Source organism: Cydia pomonella, unplaced genomic scaffold (assembly GCF_033807575.1).
Source record: "Cydia pomonella isolate Wapato2018A unplaced genomic scaffold, ilCydPomo1 PGA_scaffold_90, whole genome shotgun sequence".
NCBI lineage: Eukaryota > Metazoa > Arthropoda > Insecta > Lepidoptera > Tortricidae > Cydia > Cydia pomonella.
Window position 1 is genome coordinate 41,361 of NW_026907923.1, and position 22,593 is coordinate 63,953.

General features: G+C 20.2%; 14 pseudogenes; 11 read left to right on the forward strand and 3 right to left on the reverse strand.

The window, feature by feature from the left end:
- The first annotated feature begins 783 nt into the window (after positions 1-783).
- LOC133534355 (NADH-ubiquinone oxidoreductase chain 2-like) lies at positions 784-2,613 on the forward strand (annotated as a pseudogene).
- Positions 2,614-2,764: 151 nt separating this feature from the next.
- On the forward strand, positions 2,765-3,570 carry LOC133534356 (cytochrome c oxidase subunit 1-like; annotated as a pseudogene).
- A 42-nt stretch (positions 3,571-3,612) lies between these two features.
- On the forward strand, positions 3,613-5,275 carry LOC133534369 (cytochrome c oxidase subunit 2-like; annotated as a pseudogene).
- LOC133534357 (ATP synthase subunit a-like) lies at positions 4,294-5,275 on the forward strand (annotated as a pseudogene).
- Positions 5,276-5,316: 41 nt separating this feature from the next.
- On the forward strand, positions 5,317-6,067 carry LOC133534358 (cytochrome c oxidase subunit 3-like; annotated as a pseudogene).
- A 970-nt stretch (positions 6,068-7,037) lies between these two features.
- LOC133534359 (NADH-ubiquinone oxidoreductase chain 5-like) lies at positions 7,038-8,237 on the reverse strand (annotated as a pseudogene).
- A 474-nt stretch (positions 8,238-8,711) lies between these two features.
- Positions 8,712-10,111, reverse strand: LOC133534370 (NADH-ubiquinone oxidoreductase chain 4-like; annotated as a pseudogene).
- Positions 10,112-10,894: 783 nt separating this feature from the next.
- Positions 10,895-12,179, forward strand: LOC133534373 (cytochrome b-like; annotated as a pseudogene).
- Positions 12,180-12,257: 78 nt separating this feature from the next.
- LOC133534371 (NADH-ubiquinone oxidoreductase chain 1-like) lies at positions 12,258-13,224 on the reverse strand (annotated as a pseudogene).
- A 3,000-nt stretch (positions 13,225-16,224) lies between these two features.
- On the forward strand, positions 16,225-17,225 carry LOC133534377 (NADH-ubiquinone oxidoreductase chain 2-like; annotated as a pseudogene).
- Positions 17,226-18,172: 947 nt separating this feature from the next.
- LOC133534360 (cytochrome c oxidase subunit 1-like) lies at positions 18,173-19,705 on the forward strand (annotated as a pseudogene).
- LOC133534374 (cytochrome c oxidase subunit 2-like) lies at positions 19,008-19,705 on the forward strand (annotated as a pseudogene).
- Positions 19,706-19,984: 279 nt separating this feature from the next.
- LOC133534375 (ATP synthase subunit a-like) lies at positions 19,985-20,686 on the forward strand (annotated as a pseudogene).
- A 118-nt stretch (positions 20,687-20,804) lies between these two features.
- LOC133534376 (cytochrome c oxidase subunit 3-like) lies at positions 20,805-21,482 on the forward strand (annotated as a pseudogene).
- Positions 21,483-22,593: the final 1,111 nt, after the last annotated feature.

A 22,593-nucleotide genomic window follows, 5' to 3' on the forward strand; every position in this document is an offset into this window, starting at 1 on the left:
TTTAATATTAATTACTATTTTCATAAATTAAACATTATTAAAATAATTAAAATTTTATACTAAAATTTATATGTAAATAAATTTTTAAAAAATTATTTTAAATCATAAAAAATTTATTTATATAATTTTTTTTTTGTATAGATTTTTTTTTTTTTATTTTTTATATTAAATATTTAATAATAATAATAAATATTAAATAATTTCTTTTTTTTTTTATTTATAATATTCATATTAAAAATTACATTTGCTATTTAAAATTTTATTAATTAATGTTCCATATTAAATTTTGAATATTCATATTCATAATTATATAAAAATTTATATAAATAATAATATAAAAATTTAATTTTAAATATTTATTTATAATTTATTATTATTATTATTATTATTTATTATTATTATTATTATTATTATTATTATTATTTATTATTATTATTATTATTATTATTATTATTATTATTAAATATTTAATATTAAAATAATATTAAAATAATATTAATAAATATTTAATTATAATATTTTATTAAACCATTTTTAATAATTTTTCTTTAAATATTAAATTAAAATAAGCTAAATTAAGCTTTTGGGTTCATACCCCAAATATAAAGGAAATCCCTTTTTTTTAAAAAATAAAGTGCCTGAAAAAAAAGGATTATTCTGATAGGATAAATTATGTAGAATTCTACCTTTATTATACTTTATAGAATTAAACTATATCTAATAATATCAAAAATTATTGTGCATCATACACTAAAATATATTTACAAAGAACTTTAAATTCTTTCTGAAACTATTTTCTATTTTATATTTTTTTTTTTTATCAATTCAAATAAAATATTTTTCATATTTATTCTATGTTTTAGTACATTAATTTCTATTTCTTCAAATTCATGATTTGGGTGTTGAGTTGGATTAGAAATTAATTTATTAAGATTTATTCCTCTAATTTCTAACTCAAAAAATTTATTTGCCTCTGAAGCCTCTTTAAAATATTTTCTTATTCAATCTATTGCATCAATTAATTTTTTATTTATTATTTTTAATAAAAATATTATTTATAAATTTAGAAATAAATATTATATCTATTATAATAAATTCAACCTTACTAATAAAAATAGGATCAGCCCCCTTTCATTTCTGATTTCCTAATATTATAGAAGGTTTATCTTGATTAAATTGTTTTATTTTAATAACATGACAAAAAATTTCCCCCATAATTTTATTGTCTTATTATTATCATAATAAATTTTTAATTATTATTTATTTTTAAATGTAATTATCGGAGCTATTGGAGGATTAAACCAAACCTCTTTACGTAAATTAATGGCCTTTTCATCGATTAATAACTTAGGATGAATGCTATCATCAATCATAATTAGAGAAAATTTATGATTAATTTATTTTTGCTTTTATAGTTTTTTAAATAGATTATTATGTTTAATATTTTTTATATTTAATATTTATTTTATTAATCAATTATTTATTACTAATTTAAATAGTTTAATTAAAATATCTCTTATAATTAATTTTTTATCTTTAGGGGGGTTACCTCCGTTCATTGGATTTTTTCCAAAATGAATAGTAATTAATTTTATATTAAAAAATAATTTTCTTATTTTAACATTTATTTTTGTAATAATAAGATTAATTATATTATTATATTATATTCGAATTATTTATTCTTCTTTAATATTTAATTATTTAAAATTAAAATGATTTAAAATTAAAATTAAAAATAATTCTTTTTTTTTTATTAATTTTTTAAGAATAATTTCATTATTAGGAATAATTACTAGGAACTTTTTTTTATTTATAAAGGTTTTAAGTTAATTTAAACTAATAATCTTCAAAATTATTTATAAAGAAAAAATTTCTTTAAGCCTTAGAATTTTTTCCACCTTTAAAATTTGCAATTTTATATTATAATTTTAACTATAAGACTTTTATAATATAAGAGAAATTTTTCTCGTTAATAAATTTACAATTTATCGCTTAATTCTCAGCCATTTTATTAGCGAAAATGACTTTATTCTACAAATCATAAAGATATTGGAACATTATATTTTATTTTTGGTATTTGAGCCGGAATAGTAGGAACTTCTCTAAGATTACTTATTCGAGCAGAATTAGGAAACCCAGGATCTTTAATTGGTGATGATCAAATTTATAATACTATTGTAACTGCTCATTGCTTTTATTATAATTTTTTTTATAGTAATACCTATTATAATTGGTGGATTTGGTATTGATTAGTACCACTAATATTGGGAGCTCCTGATATAGCTTTCCCTCGAATAAATAATATAAGATTTTGACTATTACCTCCATCTATTATACTTTTAATTTCAAGCAGAATCGTTGAAAATGGAGCAGGAAACAGGATGAACAGTGTACCCCCCACTCTTCTTTAATATTGACCATAGAGGAAGATCTGGTGATTTAGCTATTTTTCTCTACATTTAGCAGGTATTTCTTCTATTGTTAGGAGCTGTTAATTTTATTACAACTATTATTAATATACGACCTAATAATATATCATTAGATCAAATACCATTATTTGTTGGAGCTGTAGGAATACAGCTCTTTTACTTCTTTTATCATTACCAGTATTAGCAGGTGCTATTACTATGCTCTTACAGATCGAAATCTTAATACATCATTTTTTGATCCTGCTGGGGAGGTTGATCCTATTCTCTATCAACACTTATTTGATTTTTTCGGTCATCCTGAAGTTTTATATTTTAATTACCAGGATTTGGTATAATTTCCCACATTATTTCTCAAAGAAAGAGGTAAAAAAGAAACATTTGGATGTTTAGGGATAATTTATGCCATATTAGCAATTGGATTATTAGGATTTGTCGTTTGAGCTCATCATATATTTACAGTAGGAATAGATATTGACACCCGAGCTTATTTTACATCAGCTACAATAATTATTGCCGTTCCTACAGGAATTAAAATTTTTAGTGTGACTAGCTACTCTTCATGGCACACAAATTAATTATAGTCCCTCTTATTAGTGAGTTTAGGATTCGTATTCTTATTTACAGTGGAGGTTTAACAGGTGTTATTTTAGCCAATTCCTCTATTGATGTAACTCTTCATGATACATACTACGTAGTAGCTCACTCCACTACGTTTATCAATAGGGGCTGTATTTTGCTATTATAGGAGGATTGTGTTCATTGATATCCATTATTTGACTGGACTATCAATAAGTCCTTATCTTTTAACAATTCAATTTTTTATTATATTTATCGGAGTAAATTTAACATTTTTTCCTCAACATTTTTTTAGGATTAGCTGGAATACCTCGACGATATTCTGATTATCCAGATACTTACTCTTCATGAAATGTTGTATCATCTTTAGGATCTTATATTTCTTTAATTGCAACAATATTAATATTAATTATTATTTGAGAATCTATAGTAAAAAAACGAATTATTTTATTCCCATTAAATATAAATTCTTCTATTGAATGATATCAAAATCTTCCACCAGCAGAACATTCATATAATGAATTACCTATTTTAAGAAATTTCTAATATGGCAGATTATATGTAATGGATTTTAACCCCATTTATAAAGGAATTATTTTTTTTAGAAATGGCAACTTGATCTAATCTTAATCTTCAAAATAGAGCTTCCCCATTAATAGAACAAATTATTTTTTTTCATGATCATACTTTAATTATTTTAATTATAATTACAATTTTAGTTGGATATTTAATAATTAGTTTATTTTTTAACTCTTACATTAATCGATTTTTATTAGAAGGTCAAATAATTGAATTAATTTGAACAATTTTACCAGCAATTACTTTAATTTTTATTGCTTTACCATCATTACGTTTATTATACTTATTAGATGATTAAATAACCCCTTAATTACATTAAAATCTATGGTCATCAATGATATTGAAGTATGAATATTCAGATTTTCACAATATCAATTTGATTCATATATAATCCCCCAAATGAAATAAATAGTAATAGTTTTCGTCTACAGATGTAGATAATCGAATTATTATCCTATAAATAATCAAATTCGAATTATAGTTACAGACAGATGTAATCCATTCCCTGAACAATTCCTTCATTAGGGGTTAAAAGTAGATGCTAACCCAGGTCGACTCAATCAAACTAATTTTTTTATTAATCGTCCTGGAATTTGTTTATGGACAATGTTCCGAAATTTGTGGAGCAAATCATAGCTTATACCTATTGTAATTGAAAGTGTTTCAATTAAAAATTTTATTAATTGAATTAATAATTATTCTTCATTAGATGACTGAAAGCAAGTACTGGTCTCTTAAACCATTTAATAGTAAATTAGCAATTACTTCTAATGAAAAGAATTAGTTAATTTATAACATAAATATGTCAAATTTAAATTATTACTTTAGTAATATTCTTTTATCCCTCAAATAATACCAATTAATTGAATAATTTCTTTCTTTTTTTTTATTTGTGTTTTTATTTTATTTAATATTATAAATTACTATATTTTTGATTTAAAAATAAATAATATAGAAAATAATAAAAAAATTTCCTTAAAAAACCTTAATTGAAAATGATAAATAATTTATTTTCAATTTTTGATCCAACAACTAATTTATTCAATTTATCAATTAATTGAATTAGAACTTTAATTGGTTTAATATTTATTCCATACTCATTTTGATTAATTCCTAATCGATTTTCAATCTTATGAAATATTATTTTAAATACTTTACATAAAGAATTTAAAACATTATTAGGTGCAAATGGATTAAATGGATCAACATTTATTTTTGTATCTATATTTTCATTTATCTTATTTAATAATTTTTTAGGATTATTCCCTTATATCTTTACAAGCACTAGTCATTTAACTCTTTCATTATCAATTTCTCTTCCTTTATGATTAAGATTTATATTTTATGGATGAATTAATAACTCACAACATATATTTGCTCATATAATCCCTCAAGGTACACCAGGTATCTTAATACCTTTTATAGTTTTAATTGAAACTATTAGTAATATTATTCGTCCTGGAACTTTAGCTGTTCGATTAACTGCAAATATAATTGCAGGACATCTATTAATAACTTTATTAAGAGGTTACTGGCCCTCATATAGCTTCTTATTTTATGCCTATTTTAGTAATAATTCAAATCTTATTAATAATTCTAGAATCAGCTGTTGCTGTTATTCAATCTTATGTAATTTCTATTTTAAGAAATCTTTATGCTAGTGAAGTTAACTAATAATTACTAATGAACAACACATCATAATCACCCCTTATCATTTAGTAGATTATAGTCCATGACCTTTAACAGGAGCTATTGGAGTTTTAACTTTAGTAACAGGAATAGTAAAAGATTTCATAATTTTAATATAAATTTATAATTTTAGGATATATTATCACAATTTTAACAATATATCAATGATGACGAGATATTTGTCGAGAAGGTACTTTACAAGGTAAACATACAATTTTAGTTTCTAAGGGACTTCGATGAGGAATAATCTTATATTATTATTCAGAAATTTTTTTTTTTTATTTCATTTTTTTTTGGGCATTTTTTTCACAGAAGTCTCTCCCCAAATATTGAAATTCGGTATAATATGACCACCTATAAGTATTACCCCATTTAATCCATTTCAAATTCCTTTATTAAATACTATTATTTTAATTACATCAGGAATTACAGTTACATGAGCACATCATGCTTTAATAGAAAATAATTTTTACCTCAAACAACTCAAGGTCTCTTTATCACAGTAATATTAGGAATTTATTTCACTATTCTTCAAGCATATGAATATATGAAGCTCCTTTTCATATTGCAGATAGAATTTATGGATCTACATTTTTTATAGCAACAGGTTTTCATGGCCTTCATGTAATAATTGGAACAATTTTTTTTTTATTTATTTGTTAATTCGACATATAAATAATCATTTTTCAAGTAATCATCACTTTGGATTTTGAAGCTGCTGCCTGATATTGACATTTTGTAGATGTAGTATGATATTCCTTTATATCTCTATCTATTGATGAGGAAATTAACTATTTATATAATATATTTAGTATATTTGACTTCCAATCAAAAAGTTTAATTCTTATTAATATAAATAATTTTTATAATAATATTAATTTCAACTATCTTTATTATTTTAGCAAATATTATAATATTTTTATCAACAATTTTATCAAAAAAATCATTCATTGACCAGAGAAACATCTTCCCTTTTGAGTGTGGATTTGGACCCAAAATTCCCTCAGCTCGTATCCCCTTTTCCCTTCATTTTTTTTTTAATTACAGTTATTTTCTTAATTTTTGATGTAGAAATTGCCCTTAATTTTTCCTATAATTTCAACTTTATATATGTAAATTTAATTATTTGAACAAAAATTAGATATTTTTTTTATACTTATTTTTAATTTTAGGATTATATCATGAATGAAATCAAAATATATTAAAATGAACTAATTAAATAAATATACCTTTTTAGGATAATAGTTTATAAAAACATTTGATTTGCATTCAAAAATATTAAATTTTTAATTTTATCTTAAAATAAGAAGCAATAATGCATTTAATTTCGACTTAAAAGATAGAGTTTAATTAACTCCTTATTTATTCCTTAATTGAAACAAAATAGAGGTATATCACTGTTAATGATAAAATTGAAATTTATTTCCAATTAAGAAATAAAATAATTAAAATTAAGCTGCTAACTTAATTTTTAGTGGTTAAATTCCATATTATTTCTATTTATATAGTTTAAATAAAACATTACATTTTTCATTGTAAAATAAAAATTTACTTTTTTTATAAATAAAATATATTTAAAGATTAAAATCTCCTTAATATCTTTCAATATTATGCTCTATATATAAGCTATTTTAAATAAATAAATAAAATAAATAATATAATAACTATCATAAAACAAATCTAAATAAATAAATTTTAAAATTATTTATTTGATAAAAATAATAAAAAATAGAATATTTTTTTAAAAATTAAAAATATTCCCTGACCTCTATATATTTCTCTTCAACCTATATCAACAATTTTTAATAAATTTTGACCAAAATTTAAAAAAATTATATCTTAAACCATAAGTTGATAAATTAGGCATAAATCATATTAATCTTAAAAAATTTCTTAAAGTATAAGTAGATAAAAATTTATTTAAAGAATAAATTTTTATATTACTAACTAAATATCCTATTAATATCCCTAATAAACTTACATAAATAACTATTATTTTAAATTAAATGGTAAATAAATCTATATATGGATATGAAAAAATTAATCATCTCAAAAATCTACCTCTAACAACTCTCATAAATAATAAAGTAAATATACTCTTTAATATAATAAATCTTCATCATATAAATTATAAATTCTTAATAAATTAAAATCATTAATCATTAAGTATATTATTAAACGAAATCTATAATATATAGTTAGCCCAGTAGAAATATAATATAAAAAAAAATAAATATATTTTAAATATCTTAAAGAAACTAATTCTAAAATTATATCCTTTGAATAAAATCCAGCTAAAAAGGGAATTTCCACATAAAGCCATATTAGAAATATTTAAACATAAAGAAGTAAACGGTAAATAATATCTAATTCCCCCCATATAACGAATATCTTGGAATATTATTTATTATATGAATAAACTACCCCAGCACATATAAATAATAAAGCTTTAAATATAGGCATGAGTTAATAAATGAAAAAAATGCTAAATCTGGTAATCCTATTCTTAAAATTCTTATTATTAACCCTAATTGTCTCAAAGTAGATAATGCAATAATTTTTTTCAAGTCAAATTCATAATTTGCTGTAATTCCTGCTATAAAATATAGTTAAACCAGATAATAATAATAAAATTTTTAATATAAATAAATCCAATAATAAATTATTAAATCGAATTAATAAAATAAATCCCAGCTGTAACTAATGTAGATGAATGTACTAAAGCTGAAACAGGAGTAGGAGCAGCTATAGCCACAAGGTAATCATGATCTAAAAGGAATTGAGCTCTTTAGTTATAGCAGCTAAAATAATTATAATTCCAACTATTTTTATAGAAAAATCATTAGACATAAAATTTAAATAAAAAATATAATTTCAACTCCCATAATTTATTATTCAAGAGATAGAAATTAAAATACAAACATCCCCAATTCGATTAGAAAGAGCTGTTAATATCCCCAGCATTATAAGACTTAACATTTGATAATAAATTACTAAACAATAAGAAACTAAACCTAAACCATCTCAACCTAAAAAAATTCTAATTATATTTGGGCTAATAATAATAAAATCATTAGAAAAAACAAATAATAAAACTAAACTATAAAACGACCTCAAATTCCTCTCAGGAAGACATATATCTTTTTCTGTAAAAAATACAACAGAAGAAATTAAAGAAACAAATATTATAAATAATAAAGATATTCAATCTAATAAAATTGACATAATAATTATATTAGAATTAAAAGAAATAACTTCCCATTCTAAAAGAAAACTAGATTATTATAAATAAAATAAATTATAAATAAAAAATTTATTATACTAAAAAAAAAATAAAAAAAAAAAACTTAAAAACAAATAAAATTTTTCTTAATAACCTAAAATGAATTATTCATATTTTTGATACCACAAATCAATATTTTATTTAAATTATTTAAGTAAAATCAAATTATTCTGTAATCAATTTTTATAATTAAAATGTTTAAGGTAATCAATGTAAAAGTAATATTAAATATTCTCGAGATACCCCTATATAAAATCTATAAATTCCACAATAATATTTTCCATGCTGAGTATAAGAATATAAATATAAACTATATCCAGCTCTAAAAAAAGAAATTAATATTAAAAAAATTATTGAAAATCAACATCATCTTATTAATCTATTAATTAATATAATCTCTCCCCATTAAATTTAAAGAAGGCGGAGCAGCTATATTTCTCGATATTAATAAAAATCATCATAATCTTATTGAAGGTATAAAATTTAATTATTCCTTTAATTAATAAATAATCTTCGTCTATGTAAACGTTCATAATTAATATTGGCTAAACAAAATATTCCAGAAGAACCATAATCCATGTCCAATTATTAAAACATAAGAGCCTAAAAATCCTCAATAACTTATCGTTATAATTCCCCCAATAACTAAACTTATATGAGCTACTGAAGAATATGCAATTAAGATTTAATATCAACTTGACAAAAACAATTTAATCTTACATAAAATCCACCTAATAAACTAATAATAATTCAAATAAATTGAATTTTAAACCTACTTGTTGTATAAAAATTATTACTCGTAATAACCATAACCTCCTAATTTTTAATATAATCCCCGCTAAAATTATTGACCCAGATACAGGAGCCTCTACAGGAGCCTTGGGTAATCATAAATGAACAAAATATATAGGTATTTTTACTAAAAAAGCTATAATTATTCTAAAATAAAGTAAATATATATTTTAAATTTAAAAATTTTATAAAATAAATTATAATATAATTTTCCTCTATTAAAAATAAAAAAATACCTAATAATAATGGCAATGAAGCAAATAAAGTATAAATAATAAATATAACCCAGCTTGAATTCGCTCAGGTTGAATACCCTCATCCTATAATTAATAATAATGTAGGAATTAAAACTCCCCTCAAAAATAAATAAAATATAAATAAATTTATAACTGAAAAAGTTATATATAATATAATTAACAAAAAAATAACATTAAATAAAAAAAAATTAACATAAAATTTTATTTTAATAAAATTTTCTCTTGCTATTAATATTAAACCACAATTCAAATTCTTAGTAAAATTAAACCAAAAGAATTATATCACATCCAAATATATAACTTAAATTTCTAAAATTATATAATCTTATTCTTAAATTTATAAATAAAAATATTATAACAAATAAAAATATTTGAACCAATCAAAATATATTTTTAATAAAACATAAAGGAATCATAAAAATAACCATAAATAAAAATTTTAACATTTTTTATAATAAATTAAATCTCTGAAAATAATCATTTCCATGAGTTCGAATTATAGAAACTAAAATGATAAACCTAAAGCTCCTTCACAAACTGCAAATACTAAAAAAACTATTAATATATATAATATTATATTTATAAAACTTAAAAACTATTAACATAAATAAAAAAATTGTTTTAAAACTATAAATTCTAAACTTAATAAAATAATTAATAAATGTTTTATGTTTTGATTACAAAAATTAAATTACCAATAATAAATATAAAAATAATTACTAATAAAATATCATATATTTTCATTAGTAAATTTGTTTTTATAGTTTAAAAAAAACATTGGTCTTGTAAATCAAAAAATAAGATTTTTCTTTAAAAACTTCAAAGAAAAAGAAAACTCTTTATCTATAATCTCCAAAATTATATTTTATTAAACTATTCTTTGAAATTTTATTCTTATCATTATCCATATTAATATTATCTTTATTTATATTTTTTTTAGTGCATCCTTTATCAATAGGATTAATAATTTTAATTCAAACTTGTATTTACTTGTTTATTAACCGGAATATTAATTAATACCTATTGATTTTCATATATTTTATTCTTAACTTTCTTAGGAGGATTATTAGTTTTATTTATTTATGTTTCAAGAATCGCTTCTAATGAACTGTTTAAAATAACTCTTTTTTTATTAAACTTATTTTTATTAATTTTAACCTAATTTTATTAATTAATTTATTCTTTTCCCTAAAATTGAATTGAATAAATACTTTTTTTAATGATGAAATAAATAATTTTTTTTAATATTAATTATTTTTTTAATAATGAAAATAAAATTAGACTTCTAAATTATATAATAATCAAACATTTTTAATAATAATAATAATAATTATCTACCTTTTTATTGGATTAGTAGCAGTTGTAAAAATCACCAATATTTTTTTTGGGCCTTTACGATCTTCATCTTAATATATCACTAATGATAAATAACTACAAACCTTTACGAAAAACTCACCCTATTTTTAAAATTATTAATGGTTCATTAATTGATTTACCATCTCCCTCTAACATTTCAACATGATGAAATTTTGGATCCCTATTAGGATTATGTTTAATAATTCAAATTTTAACTGGATTATTTTTAACAATATATTATACAGCTAATATTGAAATAGCATTCTTTAGTGTAAATTATATTTGCCGAAATGTAAATTACGGATGATTAATTCGAACATTACATGCTAATGGAGCATCATTTTTCTTTATTTGTGTTTATCTTCATATCGGACGAGGAATTTATTATGAATCATTTAATTTAAAATACACTTGAATAGTAGGAGTAATTATTTTATTTTTATTAATAGGAACAGCTTTTATAGGATATGTATTACCTTGAGGCCAAATATCATTTTGAGGAGCAACAGTTATTACTAATCTTTTATCAGCAATTCCATACTTAGGAAATATATTAGTAAATTGAATTTGAGGAGGATTTGCCGTTGATAATGCAACATTAACACGATTTTATACTTTCCATTTTCTTCTTCCATTTATTCTTGCAATAATAACAATAATTCATTTATTATTTTTTACATAAAACAGGTTCAAATAATCCATTAGGTATTAATAGAAATTTAGATAAAATTCCTTTTCATCCTTTTTTTTCTTTTAAGGATTTAGTCGGATTTTTAATTATACTATTTATTTTAATTATATTAACTATAATTAACCCATATCTTTTAGGAGATCCAGATAATTTTATTCCAGCAAATCCTTTAGTTACCCCTGTTCATATTCAACCTGAATGATATTTCTTATTTGCTTATGCAATTTTACGATCTATTCCCAATAAATTAGGAGGAGTAATTGCTTTAGTTATATCCATTTTAATTTTAATTATTTTACCTATAACTTTTAATAAAAAAATTCAGGGAATTCAATTTTACCCTATTAATCAAATTTTATTTTGATCTATAGTAACTACCGTTATTCTATTAACTTGAATTGGAGCCCGACCTGTAGAAGAACCTTATATTATTACAGGACAACTTCTCACTGTATTATATTTTTCTTATTTTATTTTTAATCCTTTATTAAATAAATACTGAGATAACTTAATTTTTAATTAATTAATTAATGAGCTTGTTATAAGCATTTGTTTTGAAAACTTAAGAAAGAATTATTATATTCTATTAATTTATACTAAAAAAATTATATTTAAATAAAAAAAATTTTTACACCAATAAATAATATTAAAAAATTTAAAGAAAGAGGTAAATATCTCTTTCAAGCTAAATATATTAATTTATCATATCGATAACGAGGTAATGTCCCACGAACTCAAATAAAAAAAATGAAATAAATACCAATTTTAAGTAAAAAAAAAATGTTAAATCATAACCTCCTATATATATTAAGATAAATAATATACTTATAAATAAAATTCTCGAATATTCAGCTAAAAAAATTAAAGCAAATCCTCCTCTTCTATATTCAATATTAAATCCAGAAACTAATTCTCTTTCACCCTCAGCAAAATCAAAAGGTGTTCGATTAGTTTCCGCTAAACTTGAAGATAATCAACATAAAGATAAAGGTAATATAATAAATACAAATCAAATTGTTATTTGATAATTTCTAAACTTTAATAAATTAAAATCTATAATTATAATAATAACAGATATCATAATTAAAGCTAAACTAACTTCATAAGAAATAGTTTGAGCAACAGCTCGTAACCCCCCTAATAATGCATAATTAGAATTAGAAGATCAACCTGCCACTATTAATGTATATACCCCCATACTAGTACAACAAAAAAAAATAAAAATCCTAAATTAAATCTAATCATATTAAAATAATAAGGAATAACTATTCAAATTAATAAAGATAAAAAAAAACTAAAAATAGGAGAAAAATAATAAGCAAAATAATTTGAATATAAAGGATAAGTTTGTTCCTTAGTAAATAATTTAATTGCATCACTAAAAGGCTGTAAAATTCCTATAATTCCCAATTTATTAGGTCCTTTTCGAATTTGAATATAACCTAATACTTTACGTTCTAACAAAGTTAAAAAAGCAACACCAATTAAAACCCCTAAAATTAATATTACCAACCCAATAAAAATTAATAAATAATCATTTTTAATCATTTACTATATATATAAATTATTTTATATATTAATGATTTCTAAAACCATTACACTTTTCTGCCAAAATAGCTTTATAAATAAATTTAATAAAATTCTTTTTTATAAAATTATTTTAATATTTGATCCTTTCGTACTAAAATATTTTTATATTCTAAAGATAGAAACCAACCTGGCTTACACCGGTTTGAACTCAGATCATGTAAGGTTTTAATGATCGAACAGATCAAAATTTTAAACTTTTGCATTTAAATTTTACCTTAATCCAACATCGAGGTCGCAAACTTTTATTTTTATTTGAACTAAAAAAAAAAATTACGCTGTTATCCCTAAGGTAATTTAATCTTTTAATCATAAATTATGGATCATTTATTCACTTATTAATGTTTATATATATATATATATATATATATATATATATATATATATATATATATATTAAATTAAAAAAAGTTAATTTTATTTTTCTATCACCCCAATAAAATATACTTATTAATTTAAATTTTAAATTAATAAAAAATTATAAATTAATAAATTATATAAAACTCTATAGTGTCTTCTCGTCTTTTAAAAATATTTTAACTTTTTAATTAAAAAATTAAATTCTATAAATAATAATAAGACAGCTTATATCTCATCCAATCTTTCATACAAGTCACCAATTAAGAGACTAATGATTATGCTACCTTTGTACAGTCAAAATACTGCAGCCCTTTAATTTCCATCAGTGGGCAGATTAGACTTTAAATTATTTCAAAAAGACATGTTTTTGATAAACAAGTGAATATAAAATTTTGCCGAATTCCTTATAATTAATTTTACATTTATACTTATTTATAAGATTAATTAATATGATTATATATACTAATTTTATCATTATAACTAAAAATTTTTTATTAATTTTTATTTTCTCATAAAAATTTAAATATTAATTAAATTTTATTTTTAATGAAATTATTTATAAAAAATTATAATTTTTAAACAATATAAATTTTAAAATTTTCAAAATAAATTTAAATTTTTTATAAAAATTTAAATTAAAGCTTATCCCTCAAAATATTAAATTTAATTATTTAAAAAATTTTTTAATAAAATTTTTAATTAAATTAATTTAAAATTAAATTTTTTTCTGAAAAAACTAGATATTTTTAAAAACGATTAACATTTCATTTCTAATTAAATATAAAAAATATTTTTGCTACAATAAATTTTTTATTTAATTAACTCTTTTAAATTCGAGAATTTTTTTTTTTTATAAAAATTTTTAATTAATAAACTCTGATACACAAGATACAATAATTTAAATTTACTTTTTTTATAATTTTTATTTCAAATATTTCAAATTTCTTTCACAATACTAATTTACTATAAATTAAATAATTTTTTTTTTTATAAAATACTTTAACCCCCATTATCATATTTTATTAAAATTATTTTTATTAATAAATTTTTATATTAATTTTCCCCCACTCAAATTAAATAAAATAATATTATCTTTTCAATGTAAATGAAATGCTTAAATTTCAAGCTCTAATTTGATCTTTCTAGAAACACTTTCCAGTACCTCTACTTTGTTACGACTTATTTCAACTTATAAATGAAAGCGACGGGCAATATGTACATATTTTAATTTTTAATCATTTTACCAAATTAAATAAAATTACATTTAAATCCACTTTCAATTTAATTTTTCAATTCAATTTCCATATAAATAAATTTATTGTAATCCATTATATTCTTAATTATAATCTGCATCTTGATCTGATTTAATTTTTATTTAAAATTTTAAAATATTATAATTTATTTAAAAATATTTTTTTAACAACGATATACAAAATTTTTAATTAAGTAAAATTATTCGTGGATTATCAATTAATAAACAGATTCCTCTAAATAAACTAAAATACCGCCAAATTATTTAAGTTTCAATAAATAATTATTTACTATTTTAGTATTTTTATTTAAATTTTTAATAATAGGGTATCTAATCCTAGTTTATAATAAAATTTATTAAATCATAATTAATTCTTCTTATAAATTTTAATTAAATTAAAATTTCACCTAATAATCTAATATTTAAATTAATTTCTTTAATTATTTATTAATATCTAATAAAATTTAATTTAATTTTTGTATAACCGCAACTGCTGGCACAAAATTTGTTATTAATTTATATATTACTAAATCTTAATTTCTTAAATTTTTAATATTAATTACTATTTTCATAAATTAAACATTATTAAAATAATTAAAATTTTATACTAAAATTTATATGTAAAAAAATAAATATTTTTAAAAAATTATTTTAAATCATAAAAAATTTATTTATATAATTTTTTTTTTGTATAGATTTTTTTTTTATTATTTTTTATATTAAAATATTTAATAATAATAATAAATATTAAATAATGTCTTTTTTTTTTTTATTTATAATATTCATATTAAAAATTACATTTGCTATTTAAAATTTTATTAATTAATGTTCAATATTAAATTTTGAATATTCATATTCATAATTATATAAAAATTTATATAAATAATAATATAAAAATTTAATTTTAAATATTTATTTATAATTTATTATTATTATTATTATTATTATTATTATTATTATTATTATTATTATTATTATTATTATTATTATTATTATTATTATTATTATTATTATTATTAAATATTTAATATTAAAATAATATTAAAATAATATTAATAAATATTTAATTATAATATTTTATTAAACCATTTTTAATAATTTTTCTTTAAATATTAAATTAAAAATAAGCTAAATTAAGCTTTTGGGTTCATACCCCAAATATAAAGGAAATCCCTTTTTTTTAAAAAATAAAGTGCCTGAAAAAAAGGATTATTCTGATAGGATAAATTATGTAGAATTCTACCTTTATTATACTTTATAGAATTAAACTATATCTAATAATATCAAAAATTATTGTGCATCATACACTAAAATATATTTACAAAGAACTTTAAATTCTTTCTGAAACTATTTTCTCTTTTATATTTTTTTTTTTTATCAATTCAAATAAAATATTTTTCATATTTATTCTATGTTTTAGTACATTAATTTCTATTTCTTCAAATTCATGATTTGGGTGTTGAGTTGGATTAGAAATTAATTTATTAAGATTTATTCCTCTAATTTCTAACTCAAAAAATTTATTTGCCTCTGAAGCCTCTTTAAAATATTTTCTTATTCAATCTATTGCATCAATTAATTTTTTATTGATTATTTTAATAAAAATATTATTTATAAATTTAGAAATAAATATTATATCTATTATAATAAATTCAACCTTACTAATAAAAATAGGATCAGCCCCCTTTCATTTCTGATTTCCTAATATTATAGAAGGTTTATCTTGATTAAATTGTTTTATTTTAATAACATGACAAAAAATTTCCCCCATAATTTTATTGTCTTATTATTATCATAATAAATTTTTAATTATTATTTTATTTTTAAATGTAATTATCGGAGCTATTGGAGGATTAAACCAAACCTCTTTACGTAAATTAATGGCCTTTTCATCGATTAATAACTTAGGATGAATGCTATCATCAATCATAATTAGAGAAAATTTATGATTAATTTATTTTTGCTTTTATAGTTTTTTAAATAGATTATTATGTTTAATATTTTTTATATTTAATATTTATTTTATTAATCAATTATTTATTACTAATTTAAATAGTTTAATTAAAATATCTCTTATAATTAATTTTTTATCTTTAGGGGGGTTACCTCCGTTCATTGGATTTTTTCCAAAATGAATAGTAATTAATTTTATATTAAAAAATAATTTTCTTATTTTAACATTTATTTTTGTAATAATAAGATTAATTATATTATTATATTATATTCGAATTATTTATTCTTCTTTAATATTTAATTATTTAAAATTAAAATGATTTAAAATTAAAATTAAAAATAATTCTTTTTTTTTTATTAATTTTTTAAGAATAATTTCATTATTAGGAATAATTACTAGAACTTTTTTTTATTTATAAAAGGTTTTAAGTTAATTTAAACTAATAATCTTCAAAATTATTTATAAAGAAAAATTTCTTTAAGCCTTAGAATTTTTCCACCTTAAAATTTGCAATTTTTATATTATAATTTTAACTATAAGACTTTTATAATAAAAGAGAAATTTTTCTCGTTAATAAATTTACAATTTATCGCTTAATTCTCAGCCATTTTATTAGCGAAAATGACTTAATTCTACAAATCATAAAGATATGGGAACATTATATTTTATTTTTGGTATTTGAGCCGGAATAGTAGGAACTTCTCTAAGATTACTTATTCGAGCAGAATTAGGAAACCCAGGATCTTTAATTGGTGATGATCAAATTTATAATACTATTGTAACTGCTCATGCTTTTATTATAATTTTTTTTATAGTAATACCTATTATAAGTGGTGGATTTGGTAATTGATTAGTACCACTAATATTGGGAGCTCCTGATATAGCTTTCCCTCGAATAAATAATATAAGATTTTGACTATTACCTCAATCTATTATACTTTTAATTTCAAGCAGAATCGTTGAAAATGGAGCAGGAACAGGATGAACAGTGTACCCCCCACTTTCTTCTAATATTGCTCATAGAGGAAGATCTGTTGATTTAGCTATTTTTTCTCTACATTTAGCAGGTATTTCTTCTATTTTAGGAGCTGTTAATTTTATTACAACTATTATTAATATACGACCTAATAATATATCATTAGATCAAATACCATTATTTGTTTGAGCTGTAGGAATTACAGCTCTTTTACTTCTTTTATCATTACCAGTATTAGCAGGTGCTATTACTATGCTTCTTACAGATCGAAATCTTAATACATCATTTTTTGATCCTGCTGGTGGAGGTGATCCTATTCTCTATCAACACTTATTTTGATTTTTCGGTCATCCTGAAGTTTATATTTTAATTTTACCAGGATTTGGTATAATTTCCCACATTATTTCTCAAGAAAGAGGTAAAAAAAGAAACATTTGGATGTTTAGGGATAATTTATGCCATATTAGCAATTGGATTATTAGGATTTGTCGTTTGAGCTCATCATATATTTACAGTAGGAATAGATATTGACACCCGAGCTTATTTTACATCAGCTACAATAATTATTGCCGTTCCTACAGGAATTAAACTTTTTAGTTGACTAGCTACTCTTCATGGTACACAAATTAATTATAGTCCCTCTATATTATGAAGTTTAGGATTCGTATTCTTATTTACAGTTGGAGGTTTAACAGGTGTTATTTTAGCCAATTCCTCTATTGATGTAACTCTTCATGATACATACTACGTAGTAGCTCACTTCCACTACGTTTTATCAATAGGGGCTGTATTTGCTATTATAGGAGGATTTGTTCATTGATATCCATTATTTACTGGACTATCAATAAGTCCTTATCTTTTAAAAATTCAATTTTTTATTATATTTATCGGAGTAAATTTAACATTTTTTCCTCAACATTTTTTAGGATTAGCTGGAATACCTCGACGATATTCTGATTATCCAGATACTTACTCTTCATGAAATGTTGTATCATCTTTAGGATCTTATATTTCTTTAATTGCAACAATATTAATATTAATTATTATTTGAGAATCTATAGTAAAAAAAACGAATTATTTTATTCCCATTAAATATAAATTCTTCTATTGAATGATATCAAAATCTTCCACCAGCAGAACATTCATATAATGAATTACCTATTTTAAGAAATTTCTAATATGGCAGATTATATGTAATGGATTTAAACCCCATTTATAAAGGAATTATCCTTTTTTTAGAAATGGCAACTTGATCTAATCTTAATCTTCAAAATAGAGCTTCCCCATTAATAGAACAAATTATTTTTTTTTCATGATCATACTTTAATTATTTTAATTATAATTACAATTTTAGTTGGATATTTAATAATTAGTTTATTTTTTAACTCTTACATTAATCGATTTTTATTAGAAGGTCAAATAATTGAATTAATTTGAACAATTTTACCAGCAATTACTTTAATTTTTATTGCTTTACCATCATTACGTTTATTATACTTATTAGATGAATTAAATAACCCCTTAATTACATTAAAATCTATTGGTCATCAATGATATTGAAGTTATGAATATTCAGATTTTCACAATATTCAATTTGATTCATATATAATCCCCCAAAATGAAATAAATAGTAATAGTTTTCGTCTATTAGATGTAGATAATCGAATTATTATTCCTATAAATAATCAAATTCGAATTATAGTTACAGCAACAGATGTCATCCATTCCTGAACAATTCCTTCATTAGGGGTAAAAGTAGATGCTAACCCAGGTCGACTCAATCAAACTAATTTTTTTATTAATCGTCCTGGAATTTTTTATGGACAATGTTCCGAAATTTGTGGAGCAAATCATAGCTTTATACCTATTGTAATTGAAAGTGTTTCAATTAAAAATTTTATTAATTGAATTAATAATTATTCTTCATTAGATGACTGAAAGCAAGTACTGGTCGCTTAAACCATTTAATAGTAAATTAGCAATTACTTCTAATGAAAAGAATTAGTTAATTTATAACATAAATATGTCAAATTTAAATTATTACTTTAGTAATATTCTTTTATCCCTCAAATAATACCAATTAATTGAATAATTTCTTTCTTTTTTTTTTATTTGTGTTTTTATTTTATTTAATATTATAAATTACTATATTTTTGATTTAAAAAATAAATAATATAGAAAATAATAAAAAAATTTCCTTAAAAAACCTTAATTGAAAATGATAAATAATTTATTTTCAATTTTTGATCCAACAACTAATTTATTCAATTTATCAATTAATTGAATTAGAACTTTAATTGGTTTAATATTTATTCCATACTCATTTTGATTAATTCCTAATCGATTTTCAATCTTATGAAATATTATTTTAAATACTTTACATAAAGAATTTAAAACATTATTAGGTGCAAATGGATTAAATGGATCAACATTTATTTTGTATCTATATTTTCATTTATCTTATTTAATAATTTTTTAGGATTATTCCCTTATATCTTTACAAGCACTAGTCATTTAACTCTTTCATTATCAATTTCTCTTCCTTTATGATTAAGATGTATATTTTATGGATGAATTAATAACTCACAACATATATTTGCTCATATAATCCCTCAAGGTACACCAGGTATCTTAATACCTTTTATAGTTTTAATTGAAACTATTAGTAATATTATTCGTCCTGGAACTTTAGCTGTTCGATTAACTGCAAATATAATTGCAGGACATCTATTAATAACTTTATTAAGAGGTACTGGCCCTCATATAGCTTCTTATTTTATTGCTATTTTAGTAATAATTCAAATCTTATTAATAATTCTAGAATCAGCTGTTGCTGTTATTCAATCTTATGTAATTTCTATTTTAAGAAATCTTTATGCTAGTGAAGTTAACTAATAATTACTAATGACAACACATCATAATCACCCTTATCATTTAGTAGATTATAGTCCATGACCTTTAACAGGAGCTATTGGAGTTTTAACTTTAGTAACAGGAATAGTAAATGATTTCATAATTTTAATATAAATTTATTAATTTTAGGATATATTATCACAATTTTAACAATATATCAATGATGACGAGATATTTGTCGAGAAGGTACTTTACAAGGTAAACATACAATTTTAGTTTCTAAGGGACTTCGATGAGGAATAATCTTATTTATTATTTCAGAAAATTTTTTTTTTTTTTATTTCATTTTTTTGGGCATTTTTTTCACAGAAGTCTCTCCCCAAATATTGAAATTGGTATAATATGACCACCTATAAGTATTACCCCATTTAATCCATTTCAAATTCCTTTATTAAATACTATTATTTTAATTACATCAGGAATTACAGTTACATGAGCACATCATGCTTTAATAGAAAATAATTTTACTCAAACAACTCAAGGTCTCTTTATCACAGTAATATTAGGAATTTATTTCACTATTCTTCAAGCATCTGAATATATTGAAGCTCCTTTTACTATTGCAGATAGAATTTATGGATCTACATTTTTTATAGCAACAGGTTTTTCATGGCCTTCATGTAATAATTGGAACAATTTTTTTATTTATTTGTTTAATTCGACATATAAATAATCATTTTTCAAGTAATCATCACTTTGGATTTGAAGCTGCTGCATGATAGTGACAGTTTGTAGATGTAGTATGATTATTCCTTTATATCTCTATCTATTGATGAGGAAATTAACTATTTATATAATATATTTAGTATATTTGACTTCCAAGCAAAAAGTTTAATTCTTATTAATATAAAGAATTTTTAGAATAATATTAATTTCAACTATCTTTATGATTTTAGCAAATATTATAATATTTTTATCAACAATTTTATCAAAACAATCATTCATTGACCGAGAAAAATCTTCCCCTTTTGAGTGTGGATTTGACCCAAAATCCTCAGCTCGTATCCCCTTTTCCCTTCATTTTTTTTTAATTACAGTTATTTTCTTAATTTTTGATGTAGAAATTGCCTTAATTTTCCTATAATTTCAACTTTTATATATGTAAATTTAATTATTTGAACAAAAATTAGATATTTTTTTTATACTTATTTTAATTTTAGGATTATATCATGAATGAAATCAAAATATATTAAAATGAACTAATTAAATAAATATACTTTTTAGGATAATAGTTTATAAAAACATTTGATTTGCATTCAAAAAATATTAAATTTTTAATTTATCTTAAAATAAGAAGCAATAATGCATTTAATTTCGACTTAAAAGATAGAGTTTAATTAACTCCTTATTTATTCCTTAATTGAAACCAAAATAGAGGTATATCACTGTTAATGATAAAATTGAAATTTATTTCCAATTAAAGAAATAAAATAATTAAAATTAAGCTGCTAACTTAATTTTTAGTGGTTAAATTCCATTATTATTTCTATTTATATAGTTTAAATAAAACATTACATTTTCATTGTAAAAATAAAAATTTACTTTTTTATAAATAAAATATATTTAAAGATTAAAAATCTCCTTAATATCTTCAATATTATGCTCTATATATAAGCTATTTAAATAAATAAATAAAATAAATAATATAATAACTATTCATAAACAAATCTAAATAAATAAATTTTAAAATTATTTATTTGATAAAAATAATAAAAAATAGAATATTTTTTAAATTAAAAATATTCCCTGACCTCTATATATTTCTCTTCAACCTATATCAACAATTTTTAATAAATTTTGACCAAAATTTAAAAAATTATATCTTAAACCATAAGTTGATAAATTAGGCATAAATCATATTAATCTTAAAAAATTTCTTAAAGTATAAGTAGATAAAAA